Raw genomic sequence first — 22,843 nt, 5'->3', positions numbered from 1 at the left:
AAATGTGACTCAGTCTGCAGTGCTTAGTGAAAGTATTGACAGATGTCCATGCAGCTGCCTCATGAATGGAAGCAATATCCAGTCCTTTAAAGATGGCCCCAGATGAAGCCATGGCTCTAGTGGAGTGGGCCTTAATTTTTGAATTTAGACGTTTTCCATGGTAGGTGTAGCAAAACGATATAGCCCTGGAAATCCAGGCAGAAACTGTCAGTTTTGTCACGGCTTTTCCCAGAGCCCTGGAGTGAAAGAAATTGCTCTGACTTCCTAATGGACTTGGTCTTGTCAAGGTAAAATCTAAGCTGTTATCATAAAGGGAATGCAAGACACTGTCATTCTAGCGATGTGGAAAAAAGGTGGGCAAGTGAATACTTCAGTTTAAGGACAGCTCATTGACCACTTCTGCCATGAAGGAGGGGTTGGTCCTCAGAGTCACTCGACCCTTGTGGAAGAGGAGAAAAGAGGAGTTGCCATGAGGACCTGGAGATCTGACATTCTGGTTGATGGAAGGCTACAAGTACAGGGTCTCAAGGATACTTTAGATGCTGGTTTAAAGGAAGCAACTGTGAGCTTCTCTAAAACGTAGTTCAGGGCCCATGGAGGTGGAACTGGCTCACTGGGCCCCCCCCCCCCGAGATGCAGTACTCCCTTGAGGAATAACTTTGCAGGAAGTCAGGATGCAAGAGGAGGGTCAAGAGGCAGACAAGCTGAAATAGCAACAAGGTGGGTCTTACAGGAATACACCAACCCTGCTTGCAAGAGTTCAGATAGGACAGCAATAAGGCAACCTCACCTTGCAGTGGATCCAGCTGTCTTTGTAGACATCACATGGAGAATCTTTTCCATTTAGACATACAAGATCACCTAGTATTAGAATTCCTGGCCTCCTGCAGGACTGTTAGCATGTCTGCTGTGTAAAGGAGTCTGTACGGGATCAAGATTATCACCCACAGAGTTAAGTTCAGAGATTACAGGTGTGGATGGATTACGGATCTCGTCCTGTGTGAGGTCCACTCTGAGGTAACCTGTGATGATTACCCCTGGCTAAATGCAAAAGAGGGGGGAGCCATTGCTGTCTTGGCCAAAAAGGAGTCAAACAAGATTTTTGACTTGTCTTGCTGTATTTTCAGTAGGACTTTTTGAAGGAGTGGGAAGGGGGGGGGGGGGTACATAAAGAAACATCCCCTTCCATGAGCTTGAAAAGGCGTCCACTGCACTTGCTAGGGGACTGGGTAGCCCGGTACAAAATAGTGATAGTTGTCTGTTAAGAGGCAAACGGATCTATTTGTGGTGTACCCCACATGTGGACAATGTCCAGGAACACATCCCTGTGAAACATCCATTTGTGGGATTGTGACATGAACCTGCTCAGTGTGTCTGCCTGAGTGTTCTGTGTTGAAGGGATATAAACTGCATGCAAGGAGACTCCCTGTTGGGCCGCCAGTCCCCAGGCTTGGAGTGAAAGTCTGCATAGCAAGTAGGACTTTGCTCCCACGTTTGCTCACACACCATAAAACTGTGGTGCTGTCTGAACAATTTCAGGGGTCCTTGTTTTAGGATATGTAGAAAAGCACTCAAGGCAAATAAGATTGCTCTCATTTCCTGATGTTGATGTGCTTCTGCCTGAAAGTGTCTGACCAGGTACCCTGCACACTCAGGCTGCCTAAAGCAACTCCCCAGCCCAGATCTGAGGCATTTGTGTACATCTCCTGAACTGGGGGCAGGGGTTGTAAGGGGAGTCCTAGGTGGAATGTGACTTGTTCCAAACTACCACAGAATCTCCTCCCTCAGGCAAGGAAGGAAGAGAATGTTGAAGTCCAAGGGGTGTGAATGTTGAGCCCATATTGACCTCGGGTACCACCACAATTTTCTCATGTGGAGTCTTGACAATGGCAGCATTGGGATAGTGGAAGCCATATGACCCAGTAACCTGAAGTACTGCCTGGCTGTCACAGCACTGGTTTGGAGGACCGAGAATAGATACTGCTGTAGGTTTTCTATCCTCTGAGGTGGGAGGAATGCTCTCACGATTTATGTCCTTATTCTGCACCCCAGGAAAACTTGGTCCTGGGAAGGATTCAGGTTGGACTTGGGGTAACTGATGCTGAATCCCAGTGCCTGCTGGTCTGAGACAACTGTGTAGTAGGTGGTGTATGGATCTGGAACACACTGCCTGTATCAGGAAGTTGTCCAGGTATGGAAATATTCAAATCACATGGACTCTGGAATAGGAATAACTGGAGCCAGACACTTGGTAAATACCTCTGGAGCTGTAGTCTCCAAAGGGCAAGGCAAAGTGTGAAGAACCTACAGAAAAATGCAAGTATTTCCCGTAGCTGGGCCTTATCTGGATGTGTAGGTAGGCACCCTTTATGTCCAAAGTGGATAGAAATCCCCAAGGCATTACCAACGGAAAGAGGGTCTGTAGAATAAGCATATGGAAGGTGGGTACTTGTAAGAAAAGGTTGAGGTGGGAGAGATCCAGGATAGGTCTCCATGGTCCATCCTTCCTTGGTACTAGAAGAGTCTCGAGTAAAAGCCCTTTCCCTTTTCTGCCAGGGAACAGGTTGTATGGCTCCCTGAGAAAGGAGGGTGTCTGACTGAAAAAGGGGGAGCTGGTTATTGGGTGGCTGTGGGATGCCTCTCCAAGGAAGAGGGAATATCCATGTCAGGAAATAACCCTTTTCTACAACGGAAAAAACACACCTGTTTGAGGTAATGCTTCGCCAAACTGAAGACAGTGAGGCTTAGGGGCACGACAATGGAGTTTGGGGTGTGGACAGCAAAGGCAAGTGGTCACAGACTACCTGCCCCGTCTTGAAAAAGACTTCTGAACAGGAGTCTGTGCAGGCTTGGAAGGGGTCTTCTGCTTCCTGGCGCTCTTTTTGCCCCTAGAATGGGGGGGGGGGGTTGGAGCAGAATGTTTTCTAATGAATGGGGTTTGGTAGAGTAGTTCCTCAAAAATTTGGGGATAGGGGAGATGAACAAGCATTTAAGGTTCTGGAATTCCTTACCCTTTTCTTGAAGGGTCTTAAATAGTTCAGGCACTTTAGTCCCAAAAAGGACAGATATCCAGGGGAGCATCCAGAAGTTTGGTCCTAATATCAAGTAAGGGCTGTAGTCTTAACCATGAGCATCTTCTAAGGATCAACAGAGGCTGCAGATTTGGCAGAGACTTCTGCAGCATCATAGCTGCATCTAACTGAATGTCTTGTAACTTAACACATTCTAAACAAAGGTACGAAGGCCTGACAGATCACACAAGTTTGATGGCTGTATGTAGGCCCTATGCAGAGAAGGCAGAGCTCGTGGACATCCTTGTGGGGGATCCGACTTCCGCACCTGCACTTTCCTTTCCTGGAAGACATGAACCTAAACAGACAAGAAGCGACTCAAGAGAAACAGAAACAGGGGCCCAGAAAAGTAAATATTGTGGGAAAAAATTTCCAGGGAATTGTTATGGCTAGGCTTGCATATGCCTTAGGGCAGATAGCCTAGCACCAACCTATGAACCTTAAGACAATGAGATGAGGCTAGATATTTGAGCGTTGGTAGGGGAGTCAGGGAAGTCTGCCAAAAGATTAGTGGCCCAAGCCAAAAGGACCAGGGCATACTTAATATGTATCTAGTAATTTACTGCCCTAGACACAGAGGTAGTAAAAGTGTAAATTTTGCCAATGCGCTCCATTCACAGTCTGTCTGTAGAAAGGAAAGTGGTGTAGGGAAGCAGTCTGGATGGTTTATCTGCAGAAACTAAACGGTGCCAGGGACTGCAGCAGGGCATTTAATAAGGAATTTGGCCTCTTCAGGGACTTCATAGAATCCGTCAGGCCCACGAGGAGCAGCTGGTAGAGTCTCGGATTCACAGAGGCAGCATTGAAAGCATCCAAGTACGCTGGCAAGACTGGAGAAATGGCAGGAGGAGCAGGAGTGTCCATCTCCAAGAGCTCATAGCATCTCTTTTGGCCTCTAAAATGTCAGAGGAATCGCACTTAAAATATTCTCTTATTTTTGAAATAGTCTCACTAAAGACTAGGTCCTCTCCTAGGGAGTCCATCTCAGCAGACTCCTCCTCTAAGGAAATATACCCAAGAACTCAGCTTCAGGTTAGTGTCATCAACTTGAGGCCTGGGACTAAGGAGAGGTGGGGGAGCTACTGAAGCAGGCATAGCAGGCTTTAGGACCATAAAAGCAGACTCTGGGAAAAGGCCTGCCAGTCCGGATGGCTTTCTGAAGGAGGGGATGCTTGTTTAGTCTTTTGCTTCTTTTTCAAGTAAGGCCTAGAGGGTGTAGGGGCTAAGGCGGGCTTAGATTGTTTGCTCAGAAGTGGAACAGCCTGTCTAGATGGCCATAACGAGCCTAGGTTCTCCCTTGTAGTCAGCGTCCGCCATTTAAGAACTCCACAGATCTGCTTTCCGCAGCAGGTTGTACAGCCTCCCAAATGGTACCCACTACACCTATTTTGGCAAGTTTGAACGTTCCTCCAGGTGAATCTCTGCCAGAGGAGGGACGTCGGGAGGAGGAGGTGCAGCAGCAGGTTCAGTCCTGGAAACTTTAGCCACCTTCTTAGTTGGCTCTACAGTCAGACCGGACAGCCCCTCCATCACTAGCGTCAAGCGTTTAAGACACTGGTTTTCTAGGTAAATATTAACGGCGTGCAGACTACTGCAGTGTGTCTTGGGTACGAAAGCCTGACAGATCACACACATTTGATGGCTGTATGTAGGCCCTATGCAGAGAAGGCAGAGCTCGTGGGCATCCTTGTGGGGGATCTGACTTCCGCACCTGCACTTTCCTTTCCTGGATGACATGAACCTAAACAGGCAAGAAGTGACTCAAGAGAAACAGAAAAAATGGCCCCAATGGGGTACTTGACTTAAGTCGAAGATCTGATGGCAGGAAGAGCTGACGTTCAACTGGCAGCAGTAAAATTCTGACGAAAGGTACGTGCAGAAGTCACTTTTATGGCCCACTCTCCCTCAGCAGTCAGACGTCCCACGTACCTAGCAGTGACTAGAAGCTTTTGTACACTGAACAGATGTTCAGGTAGCTACCAGAGAATAACTCAAGGGTTTGAAATATTGCAACATGAGAACTGAAGGACATTAAGCTGTTACTCGATGTGCAGCCATCTTGGAAGTCCCCAGCACACTATCTTAAGTTCTGAACCCTTTCCTATCTGGTGGGACCTCCTGGAGGATTCTAGCAGCTTTTGAATCTGTGAGCTGTTGCTTCCCTCCAACTGGATGGGATTTCTAGAAACCTCTTTTGGATGTAGGAATCTGGGAAAATGGTATGAAAAATCTCTGGATATGATGGTTTACCACCCAAGAATCTTTTGTTATTGATGCCCAGGCATCTGGGTGCAAAGACATGCACCCCCACCCCCCCACTAACTGCCTCCAGAGATGGGCAGTCAGGCAACCTTTCAGGAATGCTGAAAAGGTTTTATCTGAATAGGAATCTTGAAAACCCTGATCCTCTGCCGTGAGGACGGTGTCTTCCATTTGAACTCCTCCTCTCCACCTCAGAGATATCCTCACGTGAAACCTGGAAAGGACCTAGAATTTAGAGCCAAATCAGGCCTCCTCTCCGATTCCAGGAAAAGGATAGTTATGTAGAAAAGCATAACCCTATGGCAGACAGGATCGTTCCATCATGTTCACTCTGGGAAAGTGCTTCCTTAACTATAGGTCCTAACCACGACATTCTAAAGTACTGATGAAAAGGCTTAAAAGGCTCTACAAAGTCACAAGCACACCCAAGCATGTCTCATAATACCTATGCCTGCATCCGCTGCCCATGAGGTACCCTCTACAGCACGGGAAATTAGCCTTATGGACACAGAGATAAGTAACCAGTTGTGAAGGCTTCTTGTAGTCCCCCATGGACGGAGAGGGAATGGGAAAGTTCCTTAGTCAAGTCCCACTGTAGTCTTGTGAAATGTGCCAAGTAATTCAAAGGCCATAATGCAAAGGTTGAAGAAGCAAAATGCACTTCCCAAAGCTGTCCAATGCCCTGGACTCTGTCAGGGGGATAGACAGAGCTCTGCCAGCTCCTGTCTGCCACCACAAAGTATAGTTGTGTACACAGAGTATTTACTGTTGCAGTCATCACATTTGGGTTATCCCTTCCAGGATAGCCCTCGGCCAGCCCGAATACTAGAGGCTTAGTATTTATGCGCAAGTTGCTCTCGCTTCAGGACTGATGTCAGGTCAGTAGTATAAAGTAAGCCAGCCAACACCATTACATCAGTTTTTTTTTTTTTTTCCTAACCTGTCAGGAGCCACCAAGTTGGAGCCAGGTTCTGGTGGAAGAACCCTACCAGTAGAAAGTAAATACCAATATGTCTCTTGTAAGGAAAGAGGAAAAAGAGGGGGATGGAGGGAGAGAAAACAGGACTGCAACAGTGAACACTAACATCTACATTTATGGCAAGTGTACATAACTGTACTACGTTCTTCGTGTTTCACTGTTGCAGTCATCACATTTGGGTTGATTCCCAAAGCTGAGGAAATGGGTGGAGGCAGTCAAGGAAACTAGGGGCTGGCTAGGGTGCCCTGCAAGACAGCAGAGGCAAACCCTGCCCTGGATTTGGAGAAGAGAGGCTTATAGCACAAATGCAGTGTGCTACCCATTTGGAAATTGTTTGGAGATAGCATTGCCTTCTGCCCTTGTAGCAAAAATAACCAGCAATTGATCAGACTTTGAAGGATTTAGTCCTGTCTAGATAGATTCTGAGCTGTCTGTGCTCATCTAGAGTGTGCAGGATCCTTTCCCCCTTGTTCTGCAGATTAGGAAAAAAGGCAAATGAATGGATTGGTTGAGAGCCACACTAGACACTACCTTGGGCATAAAGGATGGGTTAGCCCTGAGGTATACCCTGTCAGCACAGAAGATGAAGGGTTCCACAGCCATGACTGCTTACAGCTCGGAGACTCTTCTGGCTGAAGTGATGGCCAGAAGGAAAGCGGTCTTCCAGGAGAGAAATTTTAGCTCTGCAGAAGAAGCTGGTTCAAAGGGGGGCAGGATGAGTTTTCCAACACAAAGTTAAGGTCCAAAGCTGGGGTTGGTGCTCTTCTGGGTGGCCTCAAGTTGCTAGCCCCTCTTAGGAAATGTTTGATCAAAGGGTGAGAAAAGGGGCTGCTCAGTGGGAAAATTAGCAGAGATAGATGCATGAATTTTAAGAGAGGAAAAAAGAGAATTAATTCTGTAGCAGGTCAGCCAAGTAATCCAAGAGGAGAGGGAGGGATGGCTGTGCTGTATTGGCTCCCTTAGCCTGAATCCAGGTGCAGAACTTTTTCCATTTCTCAGCATAAGACTTTTTAGTGCTAGGGAGTCTGGCCTCAAGTACAACATCTAGAACCTGTTTACGGAGGTTGGCAGATTGATAGAGTGTTAGGGAATAAGCCAAGCTGCCAAACTGAGTGTCTGCAACTGGGGGTGCATCAAATCCCCTTCCCTCTGGGTCAGGAGGTTTGGAATCTGAGAAAGATGCCATGGTGGCTGTGGGGACAGGCTGCACAGCAAAGAACAAGAGCTGGCAAGACCAATCTGGAGCTATAATTGTCCTTGGTTTTTCATTCTTTATTTTGAGCAGTACCCTGGGGGTGAGAGGTAGTGGAGGAAAGGCACAGACCGACAGATTGACCCAGGGGAAGAACAGGGCATCCACTTTACAAGCCATGCAGTGATGCTCCCTGATGCAGGATTTGATGTGCTGATGGTTGGTGTGGGAGGCAGAAGTCGACATTGGGGGCACCCCATTTCAGAGTTATTAGGGTGAGGTTTCTTCTGCTGAGCTGCCACTCGTGTGGATCCAGAAGATTTCTGCTTACTTGGTTTGTCAGAGTTGAGAGAACCTGGCAGGAATTGTGCTAACAGGTGGAGTTGCATGGCAGTGGCTGTGTGCCAATGGGTCATGGCCAGCCCGCATAGAGGGTAGGAGTAAGTCCCACTCTGCTTGATATACCACATCACAGTGGTGTGTCTGTTTTGATAAGGAGAGCCCCTGGGGAGAGAAGGGGCTTGAAAGCTATCAAGGCATGCTGGACAGCCATCATCTCTTCAGTTGATGTGCAGAGTGATTTCCTGTGGGCTCCATTGGCCTTATATGCACACACCGTCCAGGTGTGCACTCCAGGCATAGTCTGATGCATCTGTGGGGAGGGTCTGGGCGGTGGTGGGGAGGTGAAAAAGGTAGTCCCCTTTTTGTGGGAGCATGCTGTTGCCCACCAAAGAAAATATTTTCTGAGGCAAGGAATTCTAGGTTTAAGTCTCCAGGTCTTCACAGTATTGACACAAAAGGCTTTTTAGGTACCAGCAGTCTGGCATATGGAATGAGTAGTATGCAAGATGCTATGAACCCCAGAGCTTGCAGGATTATCCTTGCAGATAGCTGGGGTCTAGTGGCTAGTGGAGAGAAGTAGGCTGTCAGGAAAATTTGCTTTTCTGGTGTAAGGAATGCCATCTGGGATGCTGCATCCAGGCATGCTTCCAGGAATATAATCCTTTGGGTGGGCACCTGTTTGGATTTCATATCGTTGTGTACCCTAGGGAGGTTAGTAGGGACTTTACAAAGGCCAGGTGCTTGTGTAGCTTTTCCTGTCTGAATTAGGCAGTCTAAGTACAGGTAAATCCAGATATTCCTTTGTTTGCAAAACGCAATGGCCGGAGCCAGACATTTTGTGAAAACTCAGAGCAGTAAATAAGCCAAAGGGAAGTGCAAAGAACTGGAAGTGCTGAGATCCTGACCTGAAACGGAGATATTTCCTGCATGATTCCCTGAAAGGAATGCAGAGGTACGCCTCTATTAGACCTAGGGTGGCTAGCCAAGCATTCTTGGAGACCATGGGTAGCAGCTGCTGGAGAGTGAGCATTTTGAATTTTGGGATCACCAGGAAGGTGTTTAGAATGGACAGATCGAGGATGGGGTGCCATGTGCCCTCTTTTCTGGGTACCAGAAAAGTCTGGAGTAGAACCTTGGCCTTCCTGTAACATGCTCTACTGCCCTCAGAGAGCAGGGAAAGGACTTGCTATTGTGCCTCTGCCCAATGGTTTGGACGTAGATCTGGGAACCCTTATGGGGTTGGAAGGGTGTGGAAAGAAAATCTGTACCCCTGGGACACTTAAGAACCCAGCAGTCGTTGGTAATGGTGGCCAAGGTGCTTCCGTGAAAGAAGAGTTTTCCTCCTAGGGGTAAGTGAAGGTGGGCAGAGGGGAGGGGGTGGGGGAGGCGAGTCACTGCAAGTTCTTACCATAAGGGGGTGGCTTAGAAAGTACAGATGTGTACACTTACCATAAATGTAGATGTTAGAGTGTATTCACTGTTGCAGTCATTACATTAGGGTAACCTGCTGGCAGGTTGCCCTCAGGCAGCTTGATTAAGAAATACCTGGGTCCTGCGTCAGTTGTTGTCCCTTCTTCCATGACGTCTGGTCGTTAGGGGTATAAAACATGCAGCCGAAAGAACAGGTATAATACAGAAAAAAAATGGGGCTGGAGGGTGGGTAACCAGGACTGCAACAGTGAATACACTAACATCTACATTTATGGTAAGTGTACACAACTGTACTATGTTCTTCGTGTTTCACTGTTGCAGTCATTACATTTGGGTAGAATCCCAAAGCTATGGTTGGGAGGATGGAATTATACAGCATTAGGAACAGCTATTAAGCCCTGCAGAAAAGCAGTGGCAAAGCCTGCTCTGGAGTTAGAGACGTAAAGGATAATGTTTGAACGTATGAACTGAGCTCTGGGTAGCGGCTTCTAGAATGTCGCTGGTAGGAACCCCTCTGAGAAAGGCTGAAGTAGATGCAGCCCTGGTGGAATGGAATCTGATCCCCTTGGGGACAGGTTTACCATGGTGCATGTAGCAGAAATTAATACAACGGCTTATCCATTTTAAAATAGTCTGCTTTGAAATAGCCTTCCCCTCTGGCCCTGCAGCAAATACCACCAGTAATTGCTCAGATTTTTAGAGATTTCATCCTGTTTAAGTAGAATCTTAGTTGCCTGTTCCAATGAATACAGAATCCGCTCACCCTTGTTCTGTGGATTTGGGAATAAGGTTGGCAGATGAATGGTCTGATCAAGAGCCACACTAGATACCACTTTCGGCATAAAGTATGGATTAGTCCTGAGAGCCACCCAGTCCGGGTAAAATACAATAAAAGGCTCCACTGCCATGAGAGCCTGTAGTTCTGAAATACTTGTAGCTGAAGTGACTGCTAAAGAAAAGCAGTCTTCCAAGAGAAATTTTAGGTCTGCAGTAGCAGCTGACTCAAAAGGAGGTAGAGTGATTTTTTCCAACACAAAATTTAGATCCCATGCAGGAGATAGTGTTCTCCTGGGAGGTCTTACATTTTTGGCCCCTTTGAGGTACTGCTTAAGCAGGGGATGAGAAAAGAGGGGAGGCTCTGTGTTGTAATGAGCTGAAATGGCAGAGGCATGGATTTGATGTAAGAAAATGATAGGCCCCTGTGAAGCATCTCAGTTAAATATTGCAAAATCAGAGGAATATTGGGCATTGCTGTGCTTATTCCTTGTGCTTGGTTCCAGGCACAGAATCTTTTTCATTTGTCAGCATAAACAGGCCTTCTAGCCTCCAAAAGGATATCCATCATAGGTTTGCTGAGAGATGCAACTGATGAAATTAGCTGATTAGCTACGCTGCAGGATTCAGAGTTTGGAGCAGAGTGTACAGAATTTGATAGTTCTGCTGAGACAGTAGATGAGGTGTCTGAGGCAGGTACCATGAAGGAAGGTGCGACATATTGAGTAGGAGCGGGTGCCAGTGTTGGAGAGGCCAGTCTGGAGCATTTGGAATCATTTTTGTTTTTTCCTGACTTAGTAAGACCTTGGAGAGCAAAGGCAGAGGGGGAAAGGCATAGACCGATAGGTTCTTCTAGCTGAAGGATAGAGCATCAACTTTCCAAGCTGTTTTTTGATGAATTCTTGTGCAGAATTTGTCCAACTGATTGTTTTGGGGTGAGGCAAAAAGATCATGTATGGGCTCCCCCATGTCAGTGTCAACATACTGAAGATTTGTGGACCCAGTTTCCATTCGTGTGGGTCCATAAGATTTCTGCTTAGTTCGTCTGCCAGAGTATTTTGCTTTCCTGGCAGGAACTGAGCCTGTAGATGTAGTTGATAAGTCAAAGGCGTGTTCCACAAAGCCATGGCAAGTGTGCAAAGGGGGTAGGAATGGATACTCCCTTGCTTATGTACCACATGACTGTGGTGTTCCGTCTTCATCAGTATTTGTCCTGGTTTAAGTCCTTGAAGGCTGTCGGAGCATTCTGTACAGCTAGCATCTTTATGGTTGATATGTAGGTGCATTTGATTTGGGCTCTATTGGTCCTGAATGCATCTCCCTGCCAGATGCCCCCCCCCCAAGCATAATCTGATGAGTCTGTAGTCAGGGTTTGGGTGGCAGGGGGCTGAATGAATGACAGTCCCTTGTTTTGGTGGCAGGCCTCTGCCCATCATAGGAACTCTTGCTGCAGGCAAGGAATGATAGGAATCAATGTTTCCAGGCTGTGACAATGTTGACTCCATAAGCGCTTTAGGTACCATTGAAGTTTCCTCATATGCAGTCTTGCATATGGAATTATTAGTATGCAGGAAGCCATGAACCCCAACTTGTCTTGCTGATAGCTGGCTTTTTGTGGCTACTTGTTTAAAGACATCAATTGAATTTGTTTTTCTGGCGAACGGTAAGTCATCTGGGCAGTTGTATACAAGTTTTCACCCAGGAATGTAATTATTTGAGAGGGTACCAGTCATGATTTCTTTTTGTTTATGGTGTACCCTAAACAAGTTAGAAGGCTTTTTACAGACGCCAGATGTTTTAGAAGAGTGTCCTTGCTTTCTGCCAAATTAAACAATCATCCAGGTAAGGGATAAATTTGAATGTTTCTTTGTCTGCAAAATGCAATTACTGGTGCCAGGTGCTTTGTGAAGACCCTAGCACAGTAGATAAGCTAAAGGGCAGCGCAGAGAACTGGTAATGCAAATAGCCTGCTTTGAAGCGGGGTATCTTCTGCAAGATTCTCTGATTGGGATGTGCAGGTAAGCCTCTTAAGTCTAGAGTTACCAACCAGGCATCCTTGCCTAGCATAGGCAGTAACTGTTGTAGAGTCAGCATCTTGAATTTTGGAATGTCCACGAATGTATTTAGAATTGATAAGTCCAAAATTGGACGCCATTATTTGTCTTTTCTGGGTACCAGAAAAAGCCTTGAATAAAAACCTTGTCCCTTTTCCTTTTCTGGTACTGGTTGAATAGCCCCCATATTCGAGGGACATAACTTGTTTCTGGGCCTCTGTCCACTGATTTGGAGGCATATCTGGCCATATGTTTGGGATTGGCAACGTGTGGAAATGAAATCTGTATCCCTGAGATACTATACTTAGAACCCATTTGTCCTGGGTAATTAGTTGCCAGTTTTGTGCATGAAGTGCCAGTTTTGCCCCCAAAGGGGAAGCCAAAAGATAAGTGCTTGGTGATTGCAGAGGAAAGTCATTGAGACTGTTTACCGTAGGAAGGTGCCTTGTTACTTCCAGATTTGGAGATACCCCATTGTTTTGTTCTATAAGTTACTTATGACTGGAACCTTTGGAGTGTCTGGGTTTGGCCTCAGCGGCTCTGGTGGGTACTGGAAAAAAAACAATTCTTAGTAGGCCAGTGCCTACTGAACCTGGGTGGCTGCACTTGTAGGAAATCTTTTACAGTTTGCATAGATTGAGCTTTTTCTAGCTTTATCTTCCATTTTTTTCAAAACTTCTTCTGCCTTATTACCAAATAGACTGTCCTGTTGTAAAGAGGCATCCAACAATTTTGCTTTAACATGATCAGGCAGATTTTGCTCCTTGAGCCAAGCATGCCTTCTTATCACAGATCCAGTTACAGCAGCCCTGCAAGAGGTCTCCAAGGAATCAAAACCACATTGCAAAGTATGCTTGCCAACCTGTTCAGCAGAATGCAATAAATCCTGCAACTATTTTCCACAGTCAGAAATCATCATTTTCTGTTTAAGTAATCCCATGACATACTGCTGATATTTAAGCATATGAAATTAACAGTTTAAAGCCCCGATTGCCAAGGTTGCAGACGTGTAAACCTTCTTACCACATCTATCCAGCGCCCTGGAGTCTATCAGAAGGGGTAGAACTTTTAGGAGTAGAAGCCTTAACGCCCTTGGGACCTTACAAAATGGTTTCAGGGTCAGCAGTAGGGTTTTTAAAAAGGAATTTTTGGGAGTCAGGAAATCTGTCTGGCTTACTAGTAGCCGGAGGCAGGGAATCAGGAGCCATGCTGGATTCTAAGAAAACATCAACAATGTCTAGAACACGAGGTATAGCCAAAGGCCTATGCTGAGGAAGAAGGAAATCCCCAAGCCTCTTTAGATTCTGAAAAATCCTGACTCTCCCAGTGAAAGTGTTCCCTTAAGGTATGCAAAGTTTCCCCAAAAGAAAAATCCTCAGGAGGAGAGGCAGAAGGGACGGAATCTTCTGCATCAGAGTCCTCATAAGGTGGAATAGACAATTCCTGATCAGAAGAGCAATCAGAAGAAATAGAAACCTTGATCTGAGGGATTCACAGTCAGTGCCTTGTTTAGGCCTGTTAGCAGGAGGGGGGATGGGAACCCCTGATCAAGGTAATAAAATCCTCAGCCATTTTGATCATTTGTTTTTTAGGCATAGGGGTCTGTGCACGTGACCCAAGCGTTGGTTTTTAGACATAGAAGTTGATTTTGGCCTAGGTTTTTAAGATGGCGTTGGTTTAATATACAAATCTTTAGGCCTGAAAACACCCTCAGAAGCCGGTGCCTGCTCAGCGGCTCCGGACCCATCTAAGCTAGAGATATCTATGGGTTCAAGTCTCGTGGCATACCGGACTCTGAATGGGTCTCAGTAGACACCTGCGAATCAAAAGCAGGTATCAGGGGCTGTGAAAGCGCCTCTGAGTACCGGCAAACCGGCGACTGGCTTAGGAGAAGCTTAGTCAGTTTTCGACAGACAGTCTGTGTCTCTGCGGTTATGTATTCCAGTAGTCGGATTGCTAACCAATGACATTTCTGGATAGTTAAATCTTGAGCCAAAATATTTTGATGCAAAAATATACCGATGCTTAGTGTGTTGGTTAAATTTAGCACAAAACCGACAGCAAGGCACTTTGTGGTCAGGGCCTAGGCAAGGACTACAGTACAAATGAAAATCCTTATGAGGTATTTCCTTCCCACAAGTAATACAATTATTAACTTTTACTGACATCGGTAAGGAGCAAGAAAAAAAGTTTCCCCAACGGGGTACTTGGCTTTAGGTTGAACTTCGGTTCTGAAACTTGAAAATGACAATTTCAGGAGTCTGCCAACTGGCACTTGCAAACTGCTTCTGCTTCGGGCACAGTGCAGCAAGAAAGACTAATGAAAATGGTGTCGGCTGCATGTTTTATACCCCTGACGACCTGATGTCATGGAAGAAGGGACAGCAACCGACGCAGGACCCAAGACTTTGTTAATCAGGCCGACTGAGGGCAACCTGCCAGCAGATTACCCTAATGTAATGACTGCAACAATGAAACACGAAGAACATCTCCCTGGTTTTGAAGTGGAGGTAGTCCACTGCTTAGATCTTTGCATTCCCTGTGGCTGCTGTCTGGGGGCGTCTGGGCTGACCTGGCTTAGTGGAAGCAGGAAAGGACCAGTGCTTAGTGGGACAATGCCTGCTGAACCTGGGTAGCTGGACCTGTAAGAAATCCTTAACTGTCTGCATAGATCTTGCTTTTTCTTCCATCTTTTTTAAGACCTCTTCTGCCTTAGTGCCAAATAAGTTGTGTCTGTGCAAGGGGGAATCCAACAATTTAGATGTGACATGGTCGGCAAGGGCTGTTCCTTAAGACGTGCATGCCTTCTAATGACAGATCCGGTGACTGCTGCCCTGCAAGAAGTTCCTAGGGCATCAAAACCACAGTGCAAGGTATGTTTAATTACCTGACTTGCAGAATGCAGTAACTCTTGTAACTTTAGATTCTGCACAAGTAGGAAAGGAAGACATTTTCTGCTTGAGGAGTTCCAGGGTATGTTGCTGAAATTTTAGCATATGGAACTGACAAGTTAGTGCCCTGATAACAAGAGTAGCTGAGGTGTATACTTTTTTACTCCATCTTTCTAGTGCTCGGTAATCCCTATCTGAGGGGGTGGGATTCTCAGAGGTTGCTTTAATCCCTTTAGGCATTTGAAAAATTACCTCAAGGTCAGCAGTACGATTTTTTAAAAAGAAATGTGCGAGTCAGGGACTCTGCAGTACCAGTCTAGTTTTCTGGGTGCAGGATGAAGGGTGTCAGGAGTCCAGCTGGATTCCAGGAACACATCCTCCACAACATCCTGGACAGGGGGATGGGCCAAGGGTCTGCGCTGTGGAAGCTCTAAGAATTCCCTAAGTCTCTTTTTAGACAGAGTAGTCCTCTCTCTCCCATCGGAAATGCTCCCTTAAGGTATGAAGGGTTTCCCCAAAGGAAAAATCCTCTGGGGGAGAGGTTGAAGAGATGGAATGCTCTACATCAGAATCCACATAAGTAGAGAGGGGTTGCATGTCTTCATATTCAGATGAATCGGACTCTTGTTCAGACAAAACTACAAGGGACCCATCTCTTACTTTTGGAGGGGGTAGCTTGACTTCCCCCTGATCAGCATAAGGTCTTCCTCCATTTTAAGCATTTGAGACTGAGGCAAGGAAGCAGGTGCCTGAGATTGGGTTGTTGGTTTCTTGGGTGTGGTTCGCACCCTGGGCCTAAAACTCTGTTTTCGAAAGAACGGTAGTCGTGAAAGACGACTGTCTAAAACAGGTAGTGCAAAGGACTTCCTCGGAAGTTGGTGCCTGCTAAGCAGCTCTGGACCCATCCAAGGTGGAGACTACCGCAGGATCCATAGTCAAAGAGCTTTGGGGCATACCAGACTCCAAAAAGGTCTCTGTAGCGGCCAGTGAATACACAGAAGCGGGCACCAGGGGCTGCAAAAGCACCTCACAGAGGACCGGAGATCTGCAGGCTAGCTTAACGGGAGCGTCGAGAGGTTTGGACCTGTGCAGTCAATCTTTACGTTTTTTCCGAAGATCTGCTGTCGGATGACTTACAGAAGTCATATTGGAGTTGAGGAATGTAAGCAAAAATATGTAGTTCTGGCGTTGAACAAAGCACAGAAGTGACAGTGGGAGACATCGTGGTCTGCGCCTAAACAAGTGACGCAGTAAGAATGAAAGTTTGTGTAGTATTTGCTTTCCATGAGACAGGACAACTTAACTTTTTCTGACATCAGTTAGTACAAGAAAAAGATCCCCAATGGGGTACTTGGCTTTAGAAGACTTCAGCTTCAGTTCGGACGAAACTCAGGTAGCGGCAGACTGGCACTTGTGCGAACTACTTCAGCTTTGGGCTCGACGGCAAGAAAGACTGATGTAATGGCATCGGCTGCCTTACTTTATACTGACAAACTGATGTCGGTCCTGAAGCGACAGCAACTGACGCAGAAATTCTAAGCCTCTGGTATTTGGGCCGGCCGAGGGCTACCCTGCAGGGATAATGTAAATGTGAAGACTGCAACAGTGAAACATGAACATCCTCAGCATCAACTCCTTTGCTCCAGTGCGACTTAGAAGGGGAGAGGACAAGAAATTTTAGGATGACGGGATGAATGCTACAGTATCCAGTTTTATCCATGCCCGGCAAAGGACTAGATCTTTAAGCTCATCTGCTAGGAAGTTGCCCAAGACATATATAGCCAAAACGAAAAGCTTGCTAGGAAATCCAAATAAAGGTCTGAAACCCAATTGTAACACTTTATTCAAAGCAAAGACGAAAAAAAGCAGAGTCACAAATCCAAAAGCTTAACGCCACAAAGTTACATACGTGTTCGACCCAGGCAGCCTTGTTCAAGGACTAGAAGGTTTCTCCAAGAAAAACTGTATAGGAGTACACCACAGGTAGAATTGTATGCTGCTTAAGTAAGATTTTCCCAAAGGAGACCTCATCTGGTGGAAATGTGGAGGACTCCTCCCCTTCAAAGTCTATCTTCCGTCCAAGAGACTCTTGAGTGGAGTCGTCTTTGTCCTATTCTCTTTTGGGGAATCTCTTCAGTGGGATGACTTGAGTCATCCATAGGAAGTCAAGGGGAACTGCCTGAATACTTGATGGGGCCAGCTGTCTGTCAAATAGGCTTAAAGGATCAGAGCTCAGACTAAGGAGCCAGGGCTGTGGCATCCAAGGAGGAAAGATTAGTCGAAGCTCTTGGATGAGAGAAGACCCTCTCCATCACTTTGAACGCAGAAGGACCAGGAGACGCCATACCTGGGTTGCATTGGAGCGGAAGCTACCAATGCCACCATGCCCAGACCCATGCCTCAAAGGGGGAAGCAGACCCAAGCTATCCAACTGAAGCTCCAAGAGGCAGGGACAGCTCTGATAAACGGAGTGGAACCCAGCCCCCAGACCATACACTTTGGCTCAGAGACAATTCCTGGTCAAAAGGAATCTGTGAAGTCAGGGAATCAGTCCCAGTCAAAGATCAGATGTAGACACTAGAGTCTCAGATCAGAAGGCTCCAAATCACTGGCCAGATCAGATAAAGTCACAGCATGGGAAGGACAACAACTCAGTAATCTGACATGAGATGAAGCCAGGAAAGCCCCCCCAAACACACACAATCTGAATTCTGAGGAACTTAATCCTTCATTTTGGCCTCTGAAAGGCTCATGGAGGACCTGACAGAGGAAGGGGAGGACCTGACAGAGGAAGGGGAGGACCTGACAGAGGAAGGGGAGGACCTGACAGAGGAAGGGGAGGACCTGACAGAGGAAGGGGAGGACCTGACAGAGGAAGGGGAGGACCTGACAGAGGAAGGGGAGGACCTGACAGAGGAAGGGGAGGACCTGACAGAGGAAGGGGAGGACCTGACAGAGGAAGGGGAGGACTGGGACCAATACACTCCTTAAAATCGTCTGAAGGGAAGAATGAAGCCAAGGAGAGAGGCTCTGCAGAGAACCCGGAGGACTGGGTCCTTCAAGGCTTGAAGTTGTTGGATCAGAGGTTGTGGGATAGGGCTTTTTTCGCTTCAGATCCAAGGTGGTCTGTTTTGATTTTGAATTTTTTGAGCAGACTTGAGAGCAGGTTGGAGACTGCTTTTGTGAATCTTTTTTCTCTGAAGAGGCTCTGACCCTCTGGAGCAGAAAATGAAGGTGATCAGCAAGCCCTTTAGAATTAACTTGTCCCGATAGTCACCATGGGCCCTAGAATTAAAAGCTGTGCAAATGGATCAGTCCATATTTAAGTAAAAAACTCTTTAGCAGTGGATCTTGTGCCCACAGAAGAGCATTTCTTAAAACCTGCTGGCTTTTCAGACATCTGAATAAAAGGAAAAAGGAAAATTATATATACACGTGTGTATGTATATATCTGTGCATGTGTATAAGATCTGCATGTATAATGTACATATCTATACAAATTGTATATCTATACTAATATATACATATATATATATATATATATATATATATATATATACATATATCTATATATATATATATATATATATATATATCTATATCTATATATGTCTATCTATATATATATATATATATATATATATATATATATATATATATATATATATATACATATATACAAGAGAGAGAACTATATATAACTAGAGGGAGATCTCTTTATATACCTCGAGAACATCCTCTAGAGGGTGAGGAAAAAAAAGACTGAAAAGTACCAAAAATGGTACTGACAACGGCCTTAAAATAGAAGAAAAAGTGAAACAAAACTCAAAACCAGGTACGGGAGGTGGGTGATGCAAGAAAAAAAACGGTTGAGAAAAAAATTTAAAATTGGACTTGCAAAAAAAAGATCAATACCCAAAATAGCTCTGTGAAGGATCTGCATCTATACCAATATGGCAGCAAATAGGACCAAAGGTACTGCAGGTTAACCAGGGCATTATGGGTAGAGGGAAAAGTTCAAGAGTTGGATCCAAGTGTGTAGTACATGCAGCAGCATCGGATCAGATACCAAATAGTTGAGGAAAATATGAAAATGACATCAGATCATAGGTTTAAGGTAAAACTTGGTGACTACTTAAAAAAAAAATTCAGATACTAAAAATTATGCTTGGGAGGTAATCTTAAAAGGATACTTTTATGTCCAGCTTCACAGAAGCGCTAGGTGAGACTCGTCACCAAAACCCTGCAGAGCAGCACACCCTTCAGTGGCAAAAAGTTCTAAATTTTCTGTGCCCTAAACAAATTTTATCCACGATATCAAAAGTTTCATAAGGGCAGCAGGACAAAAAACGTATTATAAAATATTTGAACAAAAAACGCAAGCGCTTTCATGGCTGTAAAACCTGCTTCAGACGTACTTCCCTTTAACAAAATACCATATGTATACTCTTCCAAAAATCATTCAACCAATGAGAAAAATGAATTAGTCATTCAATTAAGACAATATTTAAGGTTACACAATAAAATATGTAATATAAATAATTCATGTACTGTCTTAGCATATAATAAAAATATGTCTACATATAAAATACATTTGTAATATTAAATAAATTCTATAAAATTCTAAAATGATTATTTAACACTTCTAGCCTTAAGCAAAGGTTTCAGGGAAATATCATTTAAACCCCGACCCCTGTGTGCACCTAACCTAAGAATCCATTTAGCTTCAAGATTCCGTGGCATTAACCATATCTCCTAGTCTAATAGTTGCATCCTGCTTTTGTAAAACTTGAAAGACAAATGTGTGTTTGTTGCCAAATTTCATTGCATGTTTGGCTAAGGCACTATACACATAACCTTTAGTAGTACAGTATACATGGTCCCTTATTCGCTCTCAGTGTACGATTAGTCTTACCAACATAGAATGAATAACATTCTATGCAATGAGCTATATAGACAATCTTTTGTAGTACATCTGGAGTTTCTTAACTCCCATAAATAACCCGTATCAGGGTGTTTGAAACATCTAGATTCATCTATCAAGGGACACTGTAAATTTCCCACATCTTTTTGTACCTAGCCATTCTTTGTGGGCCAATTTCACTTCACTATTGTATACTGGATAGCAAACTTGACGCTTCAAACACCTTGTTATTAAATACATATGTGGGATTAATCTCCCATGATGTTCTTTGTCATGTCATCTATTAACAATATATGCCAATTCTGGGCTATAGTTTCTTGTAGCTTATTGATATTCATGGCATAGGGTAAAACTATTGGCAGTTTAAGTTCGATGTCCTAGGGCGTATTCTCTCTTGGTTTCTAGGTCTATGGGAGAAATACGGTTTAGCTCGACCATGTCTTTCTGATCTCACTTGGGTGTAAATCCTGTTTACGTCTTGATCATATCCTCTCATTAGGAAATTTGTCCTTAAAGTATCCAATTCTTTATCATATATTGCTTCATCACAGCACAACCTTGACACTCATTGCTTGTCCTTTTGACAATATTGCCAAAAATTCTAGGATTATGCATGCTCTCTCCAATGCAGAAAAGTAGGTTTACAACCAGGTTTCCTGTATACTCGTGTATTGCATTTTCCATCTTTAAGATGTTAAAATCTAAATAATCTATGCTATCACACGAGTATTGCATAGTAAATTTTAAAAAAATCACTACTGCTATTAATCATGTTGTAAAACTGCGTAAGTGACCCTTCATCTCCTCTCCAAAGGATAAAGAGGTCATCCACAAATCTTTTATAAAACACCATCTGTGCAGCTCGTAGTAGAGGTTTCATTTCCCAGGCAACCATCACCAGATTAGCATAGGTGTTAGCGCAACTGGTGCCCATACCTGAGATCTGTCTATAGCATATATTCTGAAAAAGGAAAATGTTATTTTCTAGCACTATTTCTAAGAGCATACAAAAAATTCAGCCCTATTTACATCGACAGGCCCTTGTTCTATCATAAGTGTTTTCACCATTTCTATCCCTTCTGCATTCGGAATAGAAGTAAACAGAGCAACTACGTCCAAGGTAACTAACATTACCTCATTCAAGTCCAGCTCATCACTAACCGTTTCAAACAGACTGGCCAAAAAATTGCTCTGTATCCTTTAATACAGTCATAACTTAAAAGGACTTTTTTTAACTCTATATCTAAATAAACTGAGATTGGTTCAGTTAACCAACCCGACCCTGCTACTATGGGTCTAAATTTTGGAGAGAAAGGGTCTTTATGAATTTTGGGTAAACCTTGTAACTTGCGTATCAGGGGAAATTCAACAATACAATACAATATTTAAAAAACTCTTTGGTAATTATACCCATGCGAAGATATTCATCCAATACAAGATGTATACTTTCTTGTATATCATAAACCACATCTGATGAAATTTGTTAAGCACCATCTTGTTGTAACATTTCCTCCACTGTACTGTAATAGTAGTTAGCATCCATAACTACTATCGGTTCCCCCTTATCTGAAGGTCTTATGACTATTCTATTATTTCTAAGCTTATCAAGTGCCATTCTTTCTTTCTAGTTAAATTATGGCCATAATTATATGGTCCCATCATTGTAAATAGTATTTTCACATACTTTAAGAAACGTTTCAACATTATGTGGCAGTGATGGAACATATACACTTTCTTTTAAATACATGTTTTCCTTCATTAATTGTTGGTTGAACATTAATTTTCAATGCTAAATTACGGGTAAACAAACGAAGAGCAATAACTGCTTCACTAACATCCATAGTAGTGGGTATAAAAGTCAAACCTTTCTTAAATAACGATGTCTCAAATGTTGTAAGTTCATATTCGGAAATGTTCCAAACTAGGTCTCCTGGCCCCACATCATCTTTAATGTTTGTGTATGTTGTTGGACATGTGCTTCTTTTAGTTTGTGTCCTCAAATTGTCTCTCTCTACTGACCCTCTCCGTTCCTGCCGTATCGGGAGGGGTAACATTGGAAAACCCTGCATTTGAGCATTTTCTTGATTTTCAGGATAAATTTTCCGTCTAACCACATCTTTAGAATGAATTTTCCGTCTAACCACATCTTTAGAATGTCCATCAGCTACCAAGGATTTAGATGATTCACCCATGGAAACTTCCATGGGTGTAGAATATACCGACTTTACTAGTATCTGTGACGTTACCTCCCCTTCAAATTGTTGAACCAATGGCGCCTCTGCTTCATTATTTGAATTTGATGTTTCTCCTGACCTAAGCAGATTCTCATATAGAGGCAAGGTCATAGAGCCGTACTGTTGAATATGCCTCTCGGTACAGGTGTTAGCACTCTTGTGGTTGCGAATCAGCTTTTTTACCTTGATTCCAAGCTGTTTGTTTACGAAAATTATTATTACGTGATGATGGTTCATTACCATTAAAATTAGACGTTTTAGGCCAAGTGAATACTTGTTGATGTTCAAAGTCATATACATCTCTGGCCAATTTCTTTCTGTTCTAATAATTTCATTTTATATCTTAAAATTTTTTCAATGAGTTCATTCACATTACAGCTCAGTAAAATCATGCCCAGATAGTGTACATAGTTCATGTCGCTTCATTATGGTCATAGAAAGTGTAGTCTCAATAAGCATGAAAAAAATCAATTAATAGTTGTATATATGCTCTACTTGTATTTAAATTTATTTGCTGCCATTTGACCAAAAGGTCTGGGTAGGCATTGCCGTATGTTGGCATAGTTAAAAGTTCTTAAGCCTCGCGGAATTACAATAAGGTTCAAGCAAGCTTCCAAATAGTTCTCTCTGACACTGGAGTCGCTTGAACTTATAAAATAGTCATTCTCCATGTCTCTTCAGAGCACGTA

At 44.2% G+C, this 22,843-nt stretch overlaps 1 protein-coding gene across 1 annotated transcript in view; it reads right to left on the bottom strand.

The window, feature by feature from the left end:
- LOC122806732 (valosin containing protein) overlaps window positions 1-22,843 on the bottom strand; it is a 1,741,209-nt gene that overhangs the window by 1,079,521 nt on the left and 638,845 nt on the right. The window lies entirely within an intron of this gene.

Source organism: Protopterus annectens, chromosome 1.part1, assembly GCF_019279795.1.
Source record: "Protopterus annectens isolate FY-2018-M chromosome 1.part1, PAN1.0, whole genome shotgun sequence".
In the NCBI taxonomy this organism is placed as follows: domain Eukaryota; kingdom Metazoa; phylum Chordata; order Ceratodontiformes; family Protopteridae; genus Protopterus; species Protopterus annectens.
This window is presented reverse-complemented; position numbering and strand designations above follow the sequence as displayed.